This window comes from Hevea brasiliensis, chromosome 6, assembly GCF_030052815.1.
Source record: "Hevea brasiliensis isolate MT/VB/25A 57/8 chromosome 6, ASM3005281v1, whole genome shotgun sequence".
NCBI lineage: Eukaryota > Viridiplantae > Streptophyta > Magnoliopsida > Malpighiales > Euphorbiaceae > Hevea > Hevea brasiliensis.
The window spans coordinates 103,903,773-103,918,314 of record NC_079498.1 but is presented as its reverse complement, the minus strand read 5'-3'; the positions used below and the strand labels follow the sequence as shown (position 1 = coordinate 103,918,314).

The window sequence follows — 14,542 nt, the reverse complement described above, 5'->3', positions numbered from 1 at the left end:
GAGTTGACCAAATAAGAACGAAACTTATTGAGTGCAAATACTACCGCAAGGAACTCCTTTTCAGTTGTGGCATAATTAACTTGAGCTTCATCAAGGGTTCGGCTTGCATAGTAAATGGCATAAGGTTTCCTATCTTTTCGCTGGCCAAGGACAGCTCCAACAGCAAACTCGCTTGCATCACACATGATTTCGAATGGCAAAGTCCAATCCGGGGGTTGCATGATAGGAGCTGTTGTTAATGCCGTCTTTAACCTGCAAAAAGCAACCATACAATCTTGATTAAAATCAAATTTAACATCATGATTCAAAAGATTTGTTAAGGGTTTAGCAAGTTTAGAAAAATCCTGAATAAATCGCCGGTAAAACCCGGCATGTCCAAGAAAACTCCGCACTCCTTTGACAGTGGTTGGAGGGGGCATTTTTTCAATAATTTCTATTTTAGCTCTATCCACTTCAATTCCCCTATTTGAGATCAAATGCCCTAAAACGATCCCCTCTTGGACCATAAAGTGGCATTTCTCCCAATTCAACACCAAATCATTATCAGCACACCTCTGCAAGATTTTAGACAAATTAGTCAAGCATGAATCAAAATTAGTGCCATATACTGAAAAGTCATCCATGAAGACCTCCATAATTTCTTCAATAAAATCAGAAAAAATGGCCATCATGCATCTTTGAAATGTGCCAGGTGCATTACACAATCCGAATGGCATCCTTCGATAGGCAAAGGTGCCATAGGGACAGGTAAAGGTAGTTTTTTCTTGGTCATCAGGATGTATTGGAATTTGAAATAAACCGTAATATCCATCTAAGTAAAAAAAGAATAAATGCTTGGCTAATCTCTTTAACATTTGATCCATAAAAGGAAGGGAAAATGGTCTTTTCTTGTATCATTGTTCAACTTCATATAGTCTATGCACATTCTCCAACTGTATACTTGATTCTAGTGGGTATCAATTCATTATTCTCATTTTTAACAACTGTCACCCCACCTTTCTTTGGTACAACATGCACAGGACTAACCCACTCACTGTCAGAAATAGGGTAAATAATTCCAGCAGCTAGTAATTTTAGGATTTCCTTTTTCACAACATCCTTCATTGTAGGATTCAATCTTCTTTGGTGTTCAATGGAAGGTTTACTATTTGGCTCTAGGAAAATCCTATGCATACAAACTGTTGGACTAATTCCCTTTATATCATCAATTGCATAACCCAAAACTCTTCTATATTCTCTCAAAACTCTCAACAATTTGTCAATCTCAATATTAGTCAATGATGCATTAATTATAACAGGATATGTTTCATTTGGTCCAAGAAAAGCATACCTGAGGTTGGAAGGAAGAGGTTTAAGATCTACCTTTGGGGCATCCTCTACCTTTAATGATGGTGGTTTGATCTCCAAGGTTTGCACTTCTTCAAGTTGAAAAATTGTGGCTTCAGGATGTGGTGGAGAACTCTCCAAGTGTTGTGCAAAAGTAGCCATGTTATGATTATCATCATCAATGCTCCCACCCTGGACTAAGCAATTTTCAAGTGGGTCTTGTGGATAGCTTTTTCTAAAATGCTCTTGAACAATCTCATCAATAATGTCTACCCGCAAACAAGACTCAACTTCTTCATGTTTCCTTTTCATGGCTGGATTGATGTTGAATATCATTTGATCATCTCCCACTCTAAGTGTCAATTGCTCACCCTTCACATCAATTAATGCACCAGCTGTTGCCAAAAAGGGTCTTCCCAATAAGATAGGAACTTTTGTGTCTTCTTCCATATCTAGAATGACAAAGTCCACCGGAATGTAGAATTTTCCAACCTTGATAGGCACATTTTCAAGAATGCCTTCTGGATACTTAATTGAACGGTCAGCCAATGAAAGATACATGTTTGTGGGCTTCAAATCTCCCATATTCAACTTCTCATATATTGAAAGAGGGATTAGGCTGACACTAGCTCCATGGTCACATAAGGCATTTGCCACACAATTATCACCAATATGACAAGGAATGGAAAACACACCCGGATCTTTAAGTTTGGGAGGTAACTTCTTCTGAATTATAGCACTGCATTGCTCTCCCAAGTTGATGGTGTCATAATCTTCTAATCTTCTCTTGTTGGAAAGAATCTCCTTCAAAAACTTGGCATAACTTGGCATTTGGGATAGTGCCTCAGTGAATGGCACATTGATATACAACTTCTTTAGCACTTTAAGGAATTTGCCAAATTGTTTGTCTAGCTTGTGCTTGATGAATCTTTGAGGGTAGGGAAGGGTGGGCTTATAAGGTTCAGGTGGGATGTATGGTTTCTCTCCCTCATCTTGCTCACTTTTGCTTTCTTCTTCTTTTTCATTTTTCTTGCTCTCAACTGAATTTTCTTCTTTTGTGCTCTCTTTTTCTTCTCTCTTGTTTTCACTCTCTTGACCAACTTTCTTACCACTTCTCAAGGTCACAACCTTACATTGTTCATGAGGGTTTTGTGGTTGGCTAGGTAGTTTCCCATAGGAATTGCTTCCCGATGAGCTTGCTTGTTGAGCCAATTGAGTCTCCAACATGCGGTTGTGGACTTGTAATTGATCCATGGTTTGTCTCATGTGTTGCATTTCTTCCTCCAATTTGCTATTCATTTTGCTTTGTTCAGCAAAAAATTTCTCCATCATGCTCTCCAAGGTTGGCTTCGGTTCATGGGATGGAAGGGATTGTTGTGCTCTTGCTTGATATCCCGGTGGTGGCTGCCTTGTGGGCTGAAATTGAGGCTGAAATTGAGGCCTATTTTGCTGCATAAACTGCTGGTTATGAGCATAATTTGAGCTTTGGCCTTGTTGAGCAAAAGTTGCTTGTGGTCTCCATGTTGAGTTGTTCACATTAGAGTAAGCATTTCCCATAGGTTTCTGTTGATAACCTCCTGCATAAGCAGCTTGCTCCTGCAAATAATCATCACCATAAGAAGAGTAATCAACTCCACAACTTTGAGTTCTATCTGTGAAGGCAACTTGTTGCATAGTTGTAGGAGTTGAGTTTGTTGCCTTTGTGCAAAAATCACTAAGAAGCTGAGTCAACTGATCAAATCTTGCATTCATGTAGCTAACTGAGTCAAGTTCATAAATCCCAACTTTCTTTGGCTCAAGTGCTCTAGGATTTCCCCATAAATGGGTATTATGAGCAATCTTCTCTAATAGATCATAGCATTCTTCACTTGTCATTCTCATGAAATCTCCTCCTGCTTGTGAATCAATTGTGTTTCTTATGGCTGGAGTAACTCTGGTGTAGAAATTCTGAACAATCATCCATTTGGGTATTTCATGATGAGGACATTGCCTTTCAAGCTCCTTAAATCTCATCCAAGATTCATACAAAGTTTCATCATCTCTTGGCTTAAAAGCTACCATCAAATTCCTCAAATGAGTAGTTTTCCCAGGTGGGAAAAATTGAGATAGAAAAGCTTGAGATAGCTGCTCCCAAGTAGCTATAATAGCTTGTGGAAGTGAGTCATACCACTCCAATGCTGAATCCCGAAGAGAAAATGGAAATAATGTGAGCCGAATAACTTCATCAGAAACTCCAGGTTGTCTTTGTGTACCACATATCATTAAAAATTTCTTCAAATGAGAATGAGGATTTTCAAGTGGACTACCTCCAAATTGTGAATTCTGAACCATTTGAATGAGACCAGTTTTTAATTCAAATTGATTAGCTCCAATAATAGGTCTGTTATCTCTCACATCAGTACATCTAGGAAAAGCATAGTCTAACATGGATCTTCTTTGAGGATCATTTTGATTAACCACAGCATTTTGCCCGTTTTGCTCATCTCCTCCATTGTTTCCACCAATAGCTCTATTTTGATTCTCCATATTTTCAATTGTCTCCTCTTGCTCAAATGTTTGTTGTTCTTCTTTTTCTGCTTCTTTTCTTCTTTTGTATTCCTTTTTGTTGGCTCGACAGAATTTTTCAATTTCAGGATTGAACAACAATTCAGTATCACTTGTGCTTTTCGATCGTCTCATAAACAAGAAAAGTACCTGAAAAACACAAGGAACAATAGTGAAAATAAAAGAAAATAAAAATTCTAATTAGCTTAAAACAATTAAAATCCAACTTAAAAACAAACAATTCCCCGGCAACGGCACCAAAAACTTGATACGGTGTGTCCGCAAGTGCACGGGTCACAGTAGTATAGTTTTAAAAATGATATCGATCCCACATGGAATTGTGCTTAAATTGGAAATAAAAGGATAAGCTAATTAGAATGACAAAATTTAAAGATATTAAAAATGAAATTTAGAATTAAAATTGGTATTTGAGAAATTAAAACTAAATCAAACAATTAATTAAAATTAATTAAACTAGATTACCAAAAATTAATTTGAAATTTCTATTTATGAAATTAAGAAGAATTAAATCTAAATTCAATAAAAATAAAATAAAGTAATTCTAGAGATTGGATTTAAATTGGATTTAAATTGAAATTGCTATTTATGAGATTCGGAGGATTTAAATCTAAATTCAATGAAAATTTAATTGATTCTAGAGATTGAATTTTCAATATTGTTTACATGTGGTTTATCATTAATTTAGCCAAACACATGAGAATTGCAATTTTGAGGGAAATCAATTCTTAAATTTTTGAAACCTTTTTCAAGCATCTCAAAATTGGTTTTCATTAAATCAAACCCTGTTTTCACGGTATTTCAAATCTAACAAAAACCCAACTAATGCATAAAATTGATTTTTGGAAAATTCCCCTTAATCTTCTTAGCTTATTTCTAACACCAAGAAAATAAAGTTTATTGCAAGATTATCCATCCCCAATATTCACTTTTCAGTCCATCTATTAAGGATTAAAACTTAACTTAATGAGGGCCCATTCATCAAGCAAGGCAATAAGCACACAAGCAATAAATCAAAATATAACAAATCCCATTTAAATGGCTAAATCAGTTCAAAACCACAATACAAATCAATATTTACAAACCCATCTCTAGAATCTCAATCAACTACTCACAAATCATTGTTTAAAGACAAACCCAAATAAGAAATGAAGAAATAATGGAAATGTAAGCTAAAAGGGGTAGAAAAAACCCAGCAAATTGCAGAAGGATCTCTGCAGAAAAGTGCAGAAACGTGATCCTTGCTGCTGCTGAAGAAAATGCAGAAGGTGCTCCTCCTTCTCTCTTTCTAACTTTTCCGAAAATGACTCCCTTGCTCTCTATATGGAAAGAAAGTGATAAAGGGCACTTTATATAGGCGAGGGGACTGTTCTAGAATGGGTAAAAGGGGGAAGGATCCAGAGAAAGTGAGGTAAAAAGCTGGAGTAACGGAAATGCCACGTCAATTATTTTCCAGTAAAAACGACATAAGCCGAGTCAGTTGTGTCGCGGGTTGTGTCGCTCTCGGCGTGAATAACTGACGATCGACACAACCTGCGACATAAGCTAATTCGGTTGTGCTGCAGGTTGTATCGCTCTCGGCCATTTTTTTACTCAACTTCAAAATTTTTGCAATTCGATTTTAATCTCCTCCAAATGGCTACTCTGATCAAAATACATCAAATTTCTCCAAATTTATCCTACAAAACAAATGAATTCCAAAAATTAAACTAAGAAAAGTGAAAATTGCAAAATTGACTAAACATATACTAATATCTAAAATAATAGCTATGAATAAGGGTAAATTATGTGCAAAAATTACTCCTAAATGATGATCTAAAATGCATGCATCAGATGTGAATGGATATCCATATATTTGAGCTAGCTAGCCTTGTGATGTGATTTCTCTTTAGCCTCTGGCTATTGAGATTCTATTTGTTTCGAATGGCATGATCTAACTGTGGATTTTACTAAAATTGATTTGATACTTCTGTGACACCCCGTACCCGTGTACAGTATACCCGAGTAAGTAAGGCCACACGGTGTACCGGCACACTCTAATATACCCTCATTAATTTTCAGCATAATTTTGAATATAACTTGTAACATATAACTCATTTAAGTCATTTATTGAAATCATAATTTATTTGAGGTTCCGTAAATTTTTAAGAAAATCCGGCAGAGTACCGGCTAAAAATGGAGAAAACAGTTCTTCGGAACCTGTGAAAAACACTTCCAATAAACAAATTCATTCATTCTCAACTCCAATATCATCACAAAACTCAATATCAAGATCTCAACATTTCAATTTCAATTCTCAATCATCCATCACATGTGATGATCACATATAAATCATAAATAACCGTTTACTTTTCCATTCACAAATACAATTTTCATAATTTACATAAACCTCAATATACATTACACAAGTTTAATTACATATGAGAAAATCAAAATTAAGTTACAAAATGTCAAAATGACACCTAGTGTCCTACCAATGCACTGCAGAAGTTGAGGTGACACGGACACTGTGCAGAGCTGCAGGATGGACTCACCCAGTCTGTGGTCTACTGGGCTCACGATCTGTATCTCCAGTACCTACGCGTGGCAAAAGCAACGCGCTAAGCAATAATGCTTAGTGGTGCAATAATATAATAAAAGAAAATAGCAAGAAATTAAATGTGTAGTGAATGTATATGTTTTATTTGTTTGGTGTTTGTATATCATTTACTTTGTCCACTTTTATTCATTTGGTTGCCCCAAGTAACATACACTAGACGACTGGACTGGATAACGGGTAAACTGGCACTGGGTATCTAGTACCTCGGGCCGTCACACCATCGGTCACATATGCATCTCCCGGTGTGCAATAGAACAGCTACCAAGCTGTAAATAATCTCAGGCACAAGGCTAAATCTCAATGCAAGCTCAGAATGGCTAAAAGCCATAAAATCACGGAATGGCATATTGCAATGTGCAGTACTGCTAACTGAACCCTATTGGCATGCCAAACTATCCAAACCAATCTTGTTAGGTATACTAGGGCATTTGAAACTTTTAAATTCTTCACTTTGTGAATTTCAAGTTTTTTGTGTCACTATTCACCTCATTGGTCAACAAAAATGTTGACTTTTGGATAGAAAATATGTACATTGACTTTGGCACTCCCAACATACCACATTTTACATTTAAAACTTGTTAGAATTGGTCACCATTACCATTTCTAACTTAAAACCAAGAGGGCAGAAAATTTCAGTTTTTGAAGCATATGTTTACTGTTCCATTGAGCACTGTTACAGTGAGAATTTGAAGAAATGACAAACATGAAAATTGTTCCTTATTTTGTCTAGTTGAATTTCATTTTTTGAATCACTCCATTTGGAGTTTTGTAGCTCTAGATATTGTCCAAAAACCACAGCTGGCCGGATTGCCAATTTGCAAAATTGACCATATCTACAGTAACATGAACAGTGACTGCCACTGCCATTTGGGTTAGGTTCTGGCCATAATTTGGGGTAGGTTTCTTCATGAAAGTTGTTTTTCTATGTCTTAACTTGTTGCTGTAAAAATTTCAGGTCAATTGACCAAATCTACAGTGAGTTATGGCCAAATGAACAGTTACTGTTTATTTGGTCATTCTGCAGAATCAGTTGCAGGGTATCCGGATTGGGGCCAAGTTTTGGTCCTCTTGCTTTGGTCTTTTGGGCATGGTTTCTTCAGCAAAAATGTGCCATTATAAGCCTAGTTTCATGTCCAATTTTCCAAACACCAATTGGACCAACACAACCAAAGTTATGGCTGTGTAATTGGACTGAAATTTCAGTCCATTGCTGCTGTCCTAGGGCAGCTTACACCTTCACTTTGCCATACTATTTTTCAGTCCAAATTGTGGTCAACTTACCTAAAATGGTCACTAATTGACCATTAAAATGTTCTCTAACAATTTCCTAAGCCAAGTCAATTTTTCACTTCTCAAAACCCTAATTCCCATATGAGTTTTCACAAATTCCTTATTTAACTCTTTCATTCTTTGTATATGTATATGTATGCATTTTAAACATAAGCTCTAGTTCACTCTAAGTCCATCAAAACAATCAAAATAATTCCTTCACAAGGGCTGCCGAAAATTCATAGTATGTATACACATAATTCTTGTTCATTTTAGTTACAATTCTTACTCAATTCAAGTTACAAATCATAAAAATAAAGATTTTTAAGTATCTAATGCACTAACCTTGAATAGGGCAGATTTTTCCCAACTCTAAACTTCACTTTCCTTCACTTTCTAGGCTGCCAAAAGCTTGTTTAAGGTGTGGGGTAAAATTTTAATGAAGAGAGGTTAGGATTTTGTGGTGAAACAAAGGAAGAATCAAGCTTTTTGATTGAAGATTAATGGAGGGAGAAGGGAAGGGATTTCGGCTGGAATGGGAAAGAGGTGGCTGCTGGTTTTTCTTTTATTTCTTAGTCTCAATTATCTCTTTTATTAGTTAGTCAAATGGTTACTTAATTGTGATTGGTCATAGTTTTCTTAATGACATCACCATGATGTCATAAATAAGCTTTTTCCTCACTTTCTTTTCTTTCCTCCACTACTCATCTTCAATTTAATTTCTAGTAATGTTTATCCATATTTTATGTCATATTAATTATTTACTCAACTGGACAAGTCGGCCAAAAATCACCTCTGAAGGCGAAATGACCAAAATGCCCTCCGTTTGGCTGAACGGGTCAAAATTGTCTGTACCGATTGAAAAATTTTTCTAGGTATTTTCTTGGCATTCTAATGCCATAGGAACCTCAGTAACCCTTCTCTGGAGTCCCAAAAATTATTTTATAATTTTTCCCCCGGGTCTAGGGCTCCTAGTTGCAAGAACCGCAACTTCCCTCCGGTTACTCATCGCTTGGGCACTGGCTCGTTTGACTTGGTTGTATTTTATTTCTAAAATTTTTACTAAATTTTTCTTATTAATATTTGAGTTAATTATGGTTCCTGACTTTAGTTTAAATATTTTTCCGGACATTCTAGCTGTCCGGACCGACACTGGTCACTGGAACAGTAGGATGTACGAAGTGGTTACCGGGAGGGTGTTACAACTTCAAAATGAAATTGTTTGGGACTAAAATCACATAATGCATGATTTGTACTTAATTCTCATGTTCAACCAAATTTTTGAATAAATGTGATTTAAGTTTTGCATAAAGATTATTTTAGTATGTTGTGCACCACTGAGTCCTAGTACTCAGCGATAGCTTCTATTGCTGTCGCAGATACAGAGATTAGAAGAGCAGCAGACTGAGCTGCTGTGGTGTGAGGAACTATCAGCTTAAAGTCATCGGATATAATTTATACCCTAATTGTAAATATTTCTTTTGATGTATGTATTGCATATAAATGTATGGACATGTAAATGGGTCTTGAGCAGCTTGTACAAAAATTTGTATGAAGTTTGTAATAAAGTTTAGTTTGTATTTCTTTTGATGTAAATTTTGTAAGAATGTATATAAATTGTTTTGTCTTTAATGAAATATGAGTGGAACTATTTTATTTAATTTAAATGAAATGTATTGCTAGTATTTTGAGGATTATTGAATTTTGAACTTGAGAAATTGATTGAAATAATTGTGGAATTCTTGAAATTGATTGAGTTTGATTGTGAAAGTGAAGTAGTTGTTGAGAAAATATTTTTTAGAAGTGCTTTTTACAGGTATTTGAAGAACTGGTTTCTCAAAATACAGACAGAACTTGTCAAAATTTTTATAAAATTTGCGGAAAAATAAAATGGACCAAAAATATTAACTAGATTTACTTTTAACTACCTATTAGAAAATGCTCACCACTTATCAAAAGTAAGAAAATTGTTTTAAAATCCCTTGTAGGGTACTTAATGAGTTATCGGTAGGTGAAGTTCGGTAATTCATTAGGTGTTCTATGGAATCATGTTATGTCTTACATAGGGGTAAGGTGTGACATGTTTTAGTGGTATCAGAGCAAATTTTTGAAGTATGTTTTAACTTGAAAATTTGTGTCTTTCTTTGTTAAGTACAACTGCTCAATGTCCATAATTGTTACATACAGTGCATTACATCATGAATATGAACTAACGGAGGGAAATCTCCTTGTGTTACTTGTTCAGGAGATACCCTAACTTCAGCCTGAAATGGAAGAAGGGGATCGCTCGATTGAGCGATCTGTTGAAGCCGAGGCACAAGGAAGCCCGGCTTTACCGAATGTCGGTGGGTCAAGAGCACCACCCGCAAATGCCGCGATTTCTGCCACGATTCGCACAGATGGCTGCGATGTTTCAACAAATGGCTGGGGGTATGCCTGCTCAAGCTCCACCTCAGACACTTGTGGCACAACCACTACCTCCAGCCAGACAGTATGATAAATTACTAAAGCATGGGGCTGCAGAATTTAAGGGTACAGTGGACCCTTTAGAGGTAGAGCAATGGCTTGAAAGAATGGACAGAGTATTTAAGAAGCTGCACTGCCAAGATAAACTGAAGTTTGAGTATTCTGTGTCTCTACTGCAAGGGGATGCGTATGATTGGTGGAAGACCATCCCCCACAGCTTAGCTGAACCACCAGTACTAACCTGGGATGACTTTATCAAAGAGTTCAGACAAAAATACATCCCAGACGCATATGTTGATCAGAAATTGCAAGAATTTTTTAGTTTGAAACAAGGCAACAGAACAGTGGCAGAGTATGAGAGGGAGTTCTCCTGCTTAAGTCACTATGCAGGGAGTCTCCTCTCTACCAGCAAGGCAAGATGTAAGAGATTTGAGACTGGTTTGAAGCCCAGCATAAGGATGCAAGTTATGGAATTCAAACACAGCAACTTCTCAGAGCTCATGTCTCAAGCACTTGAGCTGGAGAGAATTAAATCAGAAGCAACCCCAATAAAAGAAAAATCAGAGAGAGCTGAGAAATCAGAAAAAGATAAAGGGAAAAAGTCAGTAGAGCCAAGTTCTGGTACTACCTCTAGAAAGAAGAAGAAATTTAGTGGACCCAGCAGGGGTCGAGGTGGAAGATTTGGTAGGGGCAGATTTTGCGGGCGAGAGACCCCTAGGTCCGATCGTGATCGGCGGGGTTCACATTCTGCCCGCCCCTGTGAGACTTATGGCAAGATTCATGGGGGGGAATGTTATTAGGCCATTGGAGCCTGCTTTAACTGCGGAGGCAAGGGTCATTTAGCAAGAGACTGCACTAGTGCTCCATCTTCGAGATATGGTCCAGCTCCTACTACTGCCGAGGGATCTATTCAGAGTCCTGCTACCAGAGGTTCACAATCTGTTGGCAAAGGAAGAGGCAGAGGTAAAGGCACTGCTTCAGGCAGTCAGGGCACAGTTGGTCAATCAGCACAAGGGAGTGCTTCAGCCAGAGTCTACACAATGAGACAGCGAGAAGAGGCTGAGACTTCTGATGTGGTAGCTGGTACATTCTCTATCTCTGATCAAGATGTATTTGTGTTGTTTGATCCGGGTTCAACCCATTCATATGTTAGTGCTAGCATAGTCAGTTCACTTGCTGTTCCATGTGTCCAAATGGGTTTTGAAGTGCTAGTAACTAGTCTGTTAGGACAAGAGGTCCGAGTCAACAGAATCTATAGAGATTGTCCTTTGGTGATCCAAGTACATGTTTTCTTGTCAGACTTGATTGAAATGCCCTTCAGAGAGTATGATATCATCTTGGGCATGGATTGGTTAGCCAGGTATCATGCTATGATTGACTGTAGACTGAAGACAGTCACTTTTGGTCTCCCTCTGTTCAGTGATGTGGTAATACACGGGGAGAGGCATTTACTGCCATCAAACATCATTTCGGCTGCACTAGTCAGAAGAATGATCAGAAAGGGGTGTGAAGCATACTTGGCACATGTAATAGACACCCAAGTGGGGAGTCTAGCACTGAAGGACATCCCTACTGTATGTGACTTTCCGGATGTATTTCCTAATGAATTGCCAGGATTACCTCTAGAAAGAGAGGTGTAGTTTGCAGTTTGAAATTGATGTTATGCCTGGTGTGGACCCAATCTCCATAACGCCATATAGAATGGCACCTGCAGAACTAAAAGAGTTGAAAGTGCAATTACAAGAATTGCTTGACAAGGGCTTTATTCGCCCTAGTGTGTCACCTTGGGGAGCACCAGTGTTGTTTGTTAAGAAGAAAGATGGCACTCTCCGCTTGTGTATTGATTATCGACAGTTGAATAAGGTGACAATAAAGAATAGATATCCATTGCCCCGCAGTGATGACTTGTTTGATCAGTTGAGGGGTACAGCTGTGTTTTCCAAAATTGACCTGAGATCAGGGTATTATCAGCTGAAAGTATAAGAGCAGAGTATTCCTAAAACTGCCTTCAAAACCCGCTATGGCCATTATGAGTTTTTGGTTATGCCATTCGAGTTAACTAATGCTCCGGCTGCTTTTATGGATCTGATGAACACTATCTTCAGACCATACCTCGACCAGTTTGTTGTGGTATTCATAGATGATATATTGGTCTATTCGAGGAATGCAGAAGAGCATGATAGACATCTGCAGTTATGTACTTGGACTTTGAGGAGAAAGCGACTATATGCCAAATTGTCAAAGTGTGAATTTTGGCTGAAGGAAATATCTTTTTTGGGGCATGTAGTATCAAAAGAGGGCATTAAGGTAGATCCAAGTAAGATTGAAGCTGTCCTTAATTGGAGGCCACCTAGAAATGTCACAGAGATTCGTAGTTTTCTGGGTTTAGTTGGATACTACCGTAGGTTTGTAAAGGGATTTTCCATGTTGGCATCTCCATTGACTAAGCTACTCCGAAAAGATGTAAAATTTCAGTGGACTGATAAATGCCAATAGAGTTTTGATGAATTGAAGAAATGTTTGACTGAAGCTCCAGTCCTGACTTTACCTACACCGGGTAAAGAATACACCGTTTACAGTGATGCTTCTCACAATGGGTTAGGCTGTCTATTGATGCAAGATCGAAATGTCATTGCCTATACATCACGCCAGCTGAAACCACATGAGAGGAATTATCCAACACATGATTTAGAGCTTGCAGCTATAGTGTTTGCTCTTAAGATCTGGAGACACTATTTGTATGGGGAAAAGTGTTACATCTACACAGATCATAAGAGTTTAAAGTATTTGGGCACTCAGAAGGAGTTGAATTTGAGACAGAGGAGATGGTTAGAGTTGAGAAAAGACTATGATTGTCTGATAGACTATCAGCCAGGGAAAGCTAATGTGGTAGCTGACGCCTTAAGTCGCAAGACTATGGCAAGTCTACGGGTTACTCCTTTGTCTTTGGCACATGAGTTGAGATCATTACATGCCAGCTTAGAGATTAATGATGATGGGCAGACAGTAGTTGCATGGCATGTACAGCCAGTGTTGATTGATCAGATTAGAATGGCTGCTCAGAATGATCAGAAGTATCAGAAGCTGATGGAAGAAGTCCGACAGGGCAAGAAACCAGAATTCTCAATCAGAGATGATGGTCTATTGCTACACCGGGGCAGAATGGTGTTCTTAATGATGTTAATTTGAGGCAGATCATTTTGAAGGAAGCACATGAGTCTCCTTTTGCGATGCACCCTGGTGGCACAAAAATGTATAAGGGGCTAAAGGAGCATTACTGGTGGATGGGTATGAAAAGGAATGTGGCAGAGTTTGTATCCAAATGCCTAACTTGTCAACAAGTGAAGGCAGAGCATCAACTACCAACTGGGTTGTTACATCCACTACCAGTACCAGAATGGAAATGGGAAAGAATAACAATGGATTTTGTGATGGGACTTCCGAGGACACAGAAGAGTCATGATGCAGTATGGGTCATTATCGACAGACTGACTAAGTCTGCTCATTTTCTGCCAGTCCGGATGGACTACAGTTTAGAAAGATTGGCCAAGTTATACATCGATGAGATTGTGAGACTGCATGGAGTGCCAGTATCCATCGTATCGCATGCAGATCCTAGGTTCACTTCTAGATTCTGGGGTAGTCTTCAGAGAGCCCTAGGAACTAGATTGAACTTCAGTACTGCATTCCACCCACAGACAGATGGCCAGTTTGAGAGGATAACTCAGATCTTGAAGGACATGCTACGGGCTTGTGTGATTGAATTTGAAGGCAGTTGGGATACACATTTGCCTTTGATTGAGTTTGCTTACAACAACAGCTACCAATCAAGCATTGGAATGCCTCCACATGAAGCTTTGTATGGCAGAAAATGTAGAACCCTGTTGTGTTGGGATGACGTGGGTGAAAGAAAGATGATTGGGCCCGAAATTGTTCAACAAACTGAGGAGAAGATCAGGGTGATCAGAGATTGACTTAAGACTGCATCAGACCATCAGAAGTCCTACATTGATTTGAAAAGGAGGGATATTGAGTATGCAGTAGGTGAGAAAGTATTCCTTAAGGTTTCTCCTTGGAAGAGAATTATGAGATTCGGTAGAAAGGGGAAACTGAGTCCTCGTTTCATTGGGCCATATGAGGTTCTGGAAAGAGGGAAGTTGAGATTTGAACCACTGGTGATGAAATTTGCGATGAGGACCTAGTTCTTTTACTGACTGGTTCAGAGGGAAGTTGAGATGGAGAGTTTAAGTCCAAAGGAACAGAGGGGTTTCCTTTTCTTTTTCCGATAGTGGCTTTCTTGGGTTTACCCACAGCCATTTT

General features: G+C 38.2%; 1 non-coding gene across 1 annotated transcript; it reads left to right on the top strand.

Annotated features, from left to right (window-relative positions):
- The first annotated feature begins 3,295 nt into the window (after nucleotides 1–3,295).
- On the top strand, nucleotides 3,296–3,402 carry LOC131181208 (small nucleolar RNA R71). The gene has a single exon (XR_009149836.1). It is a non-coding gene; the product is annotated as a small nucleolar RNA R71 (small nucleolar RNA).
- Nucleotides 3,403–14,542: the final 11,140 nt, after the last annotated feature.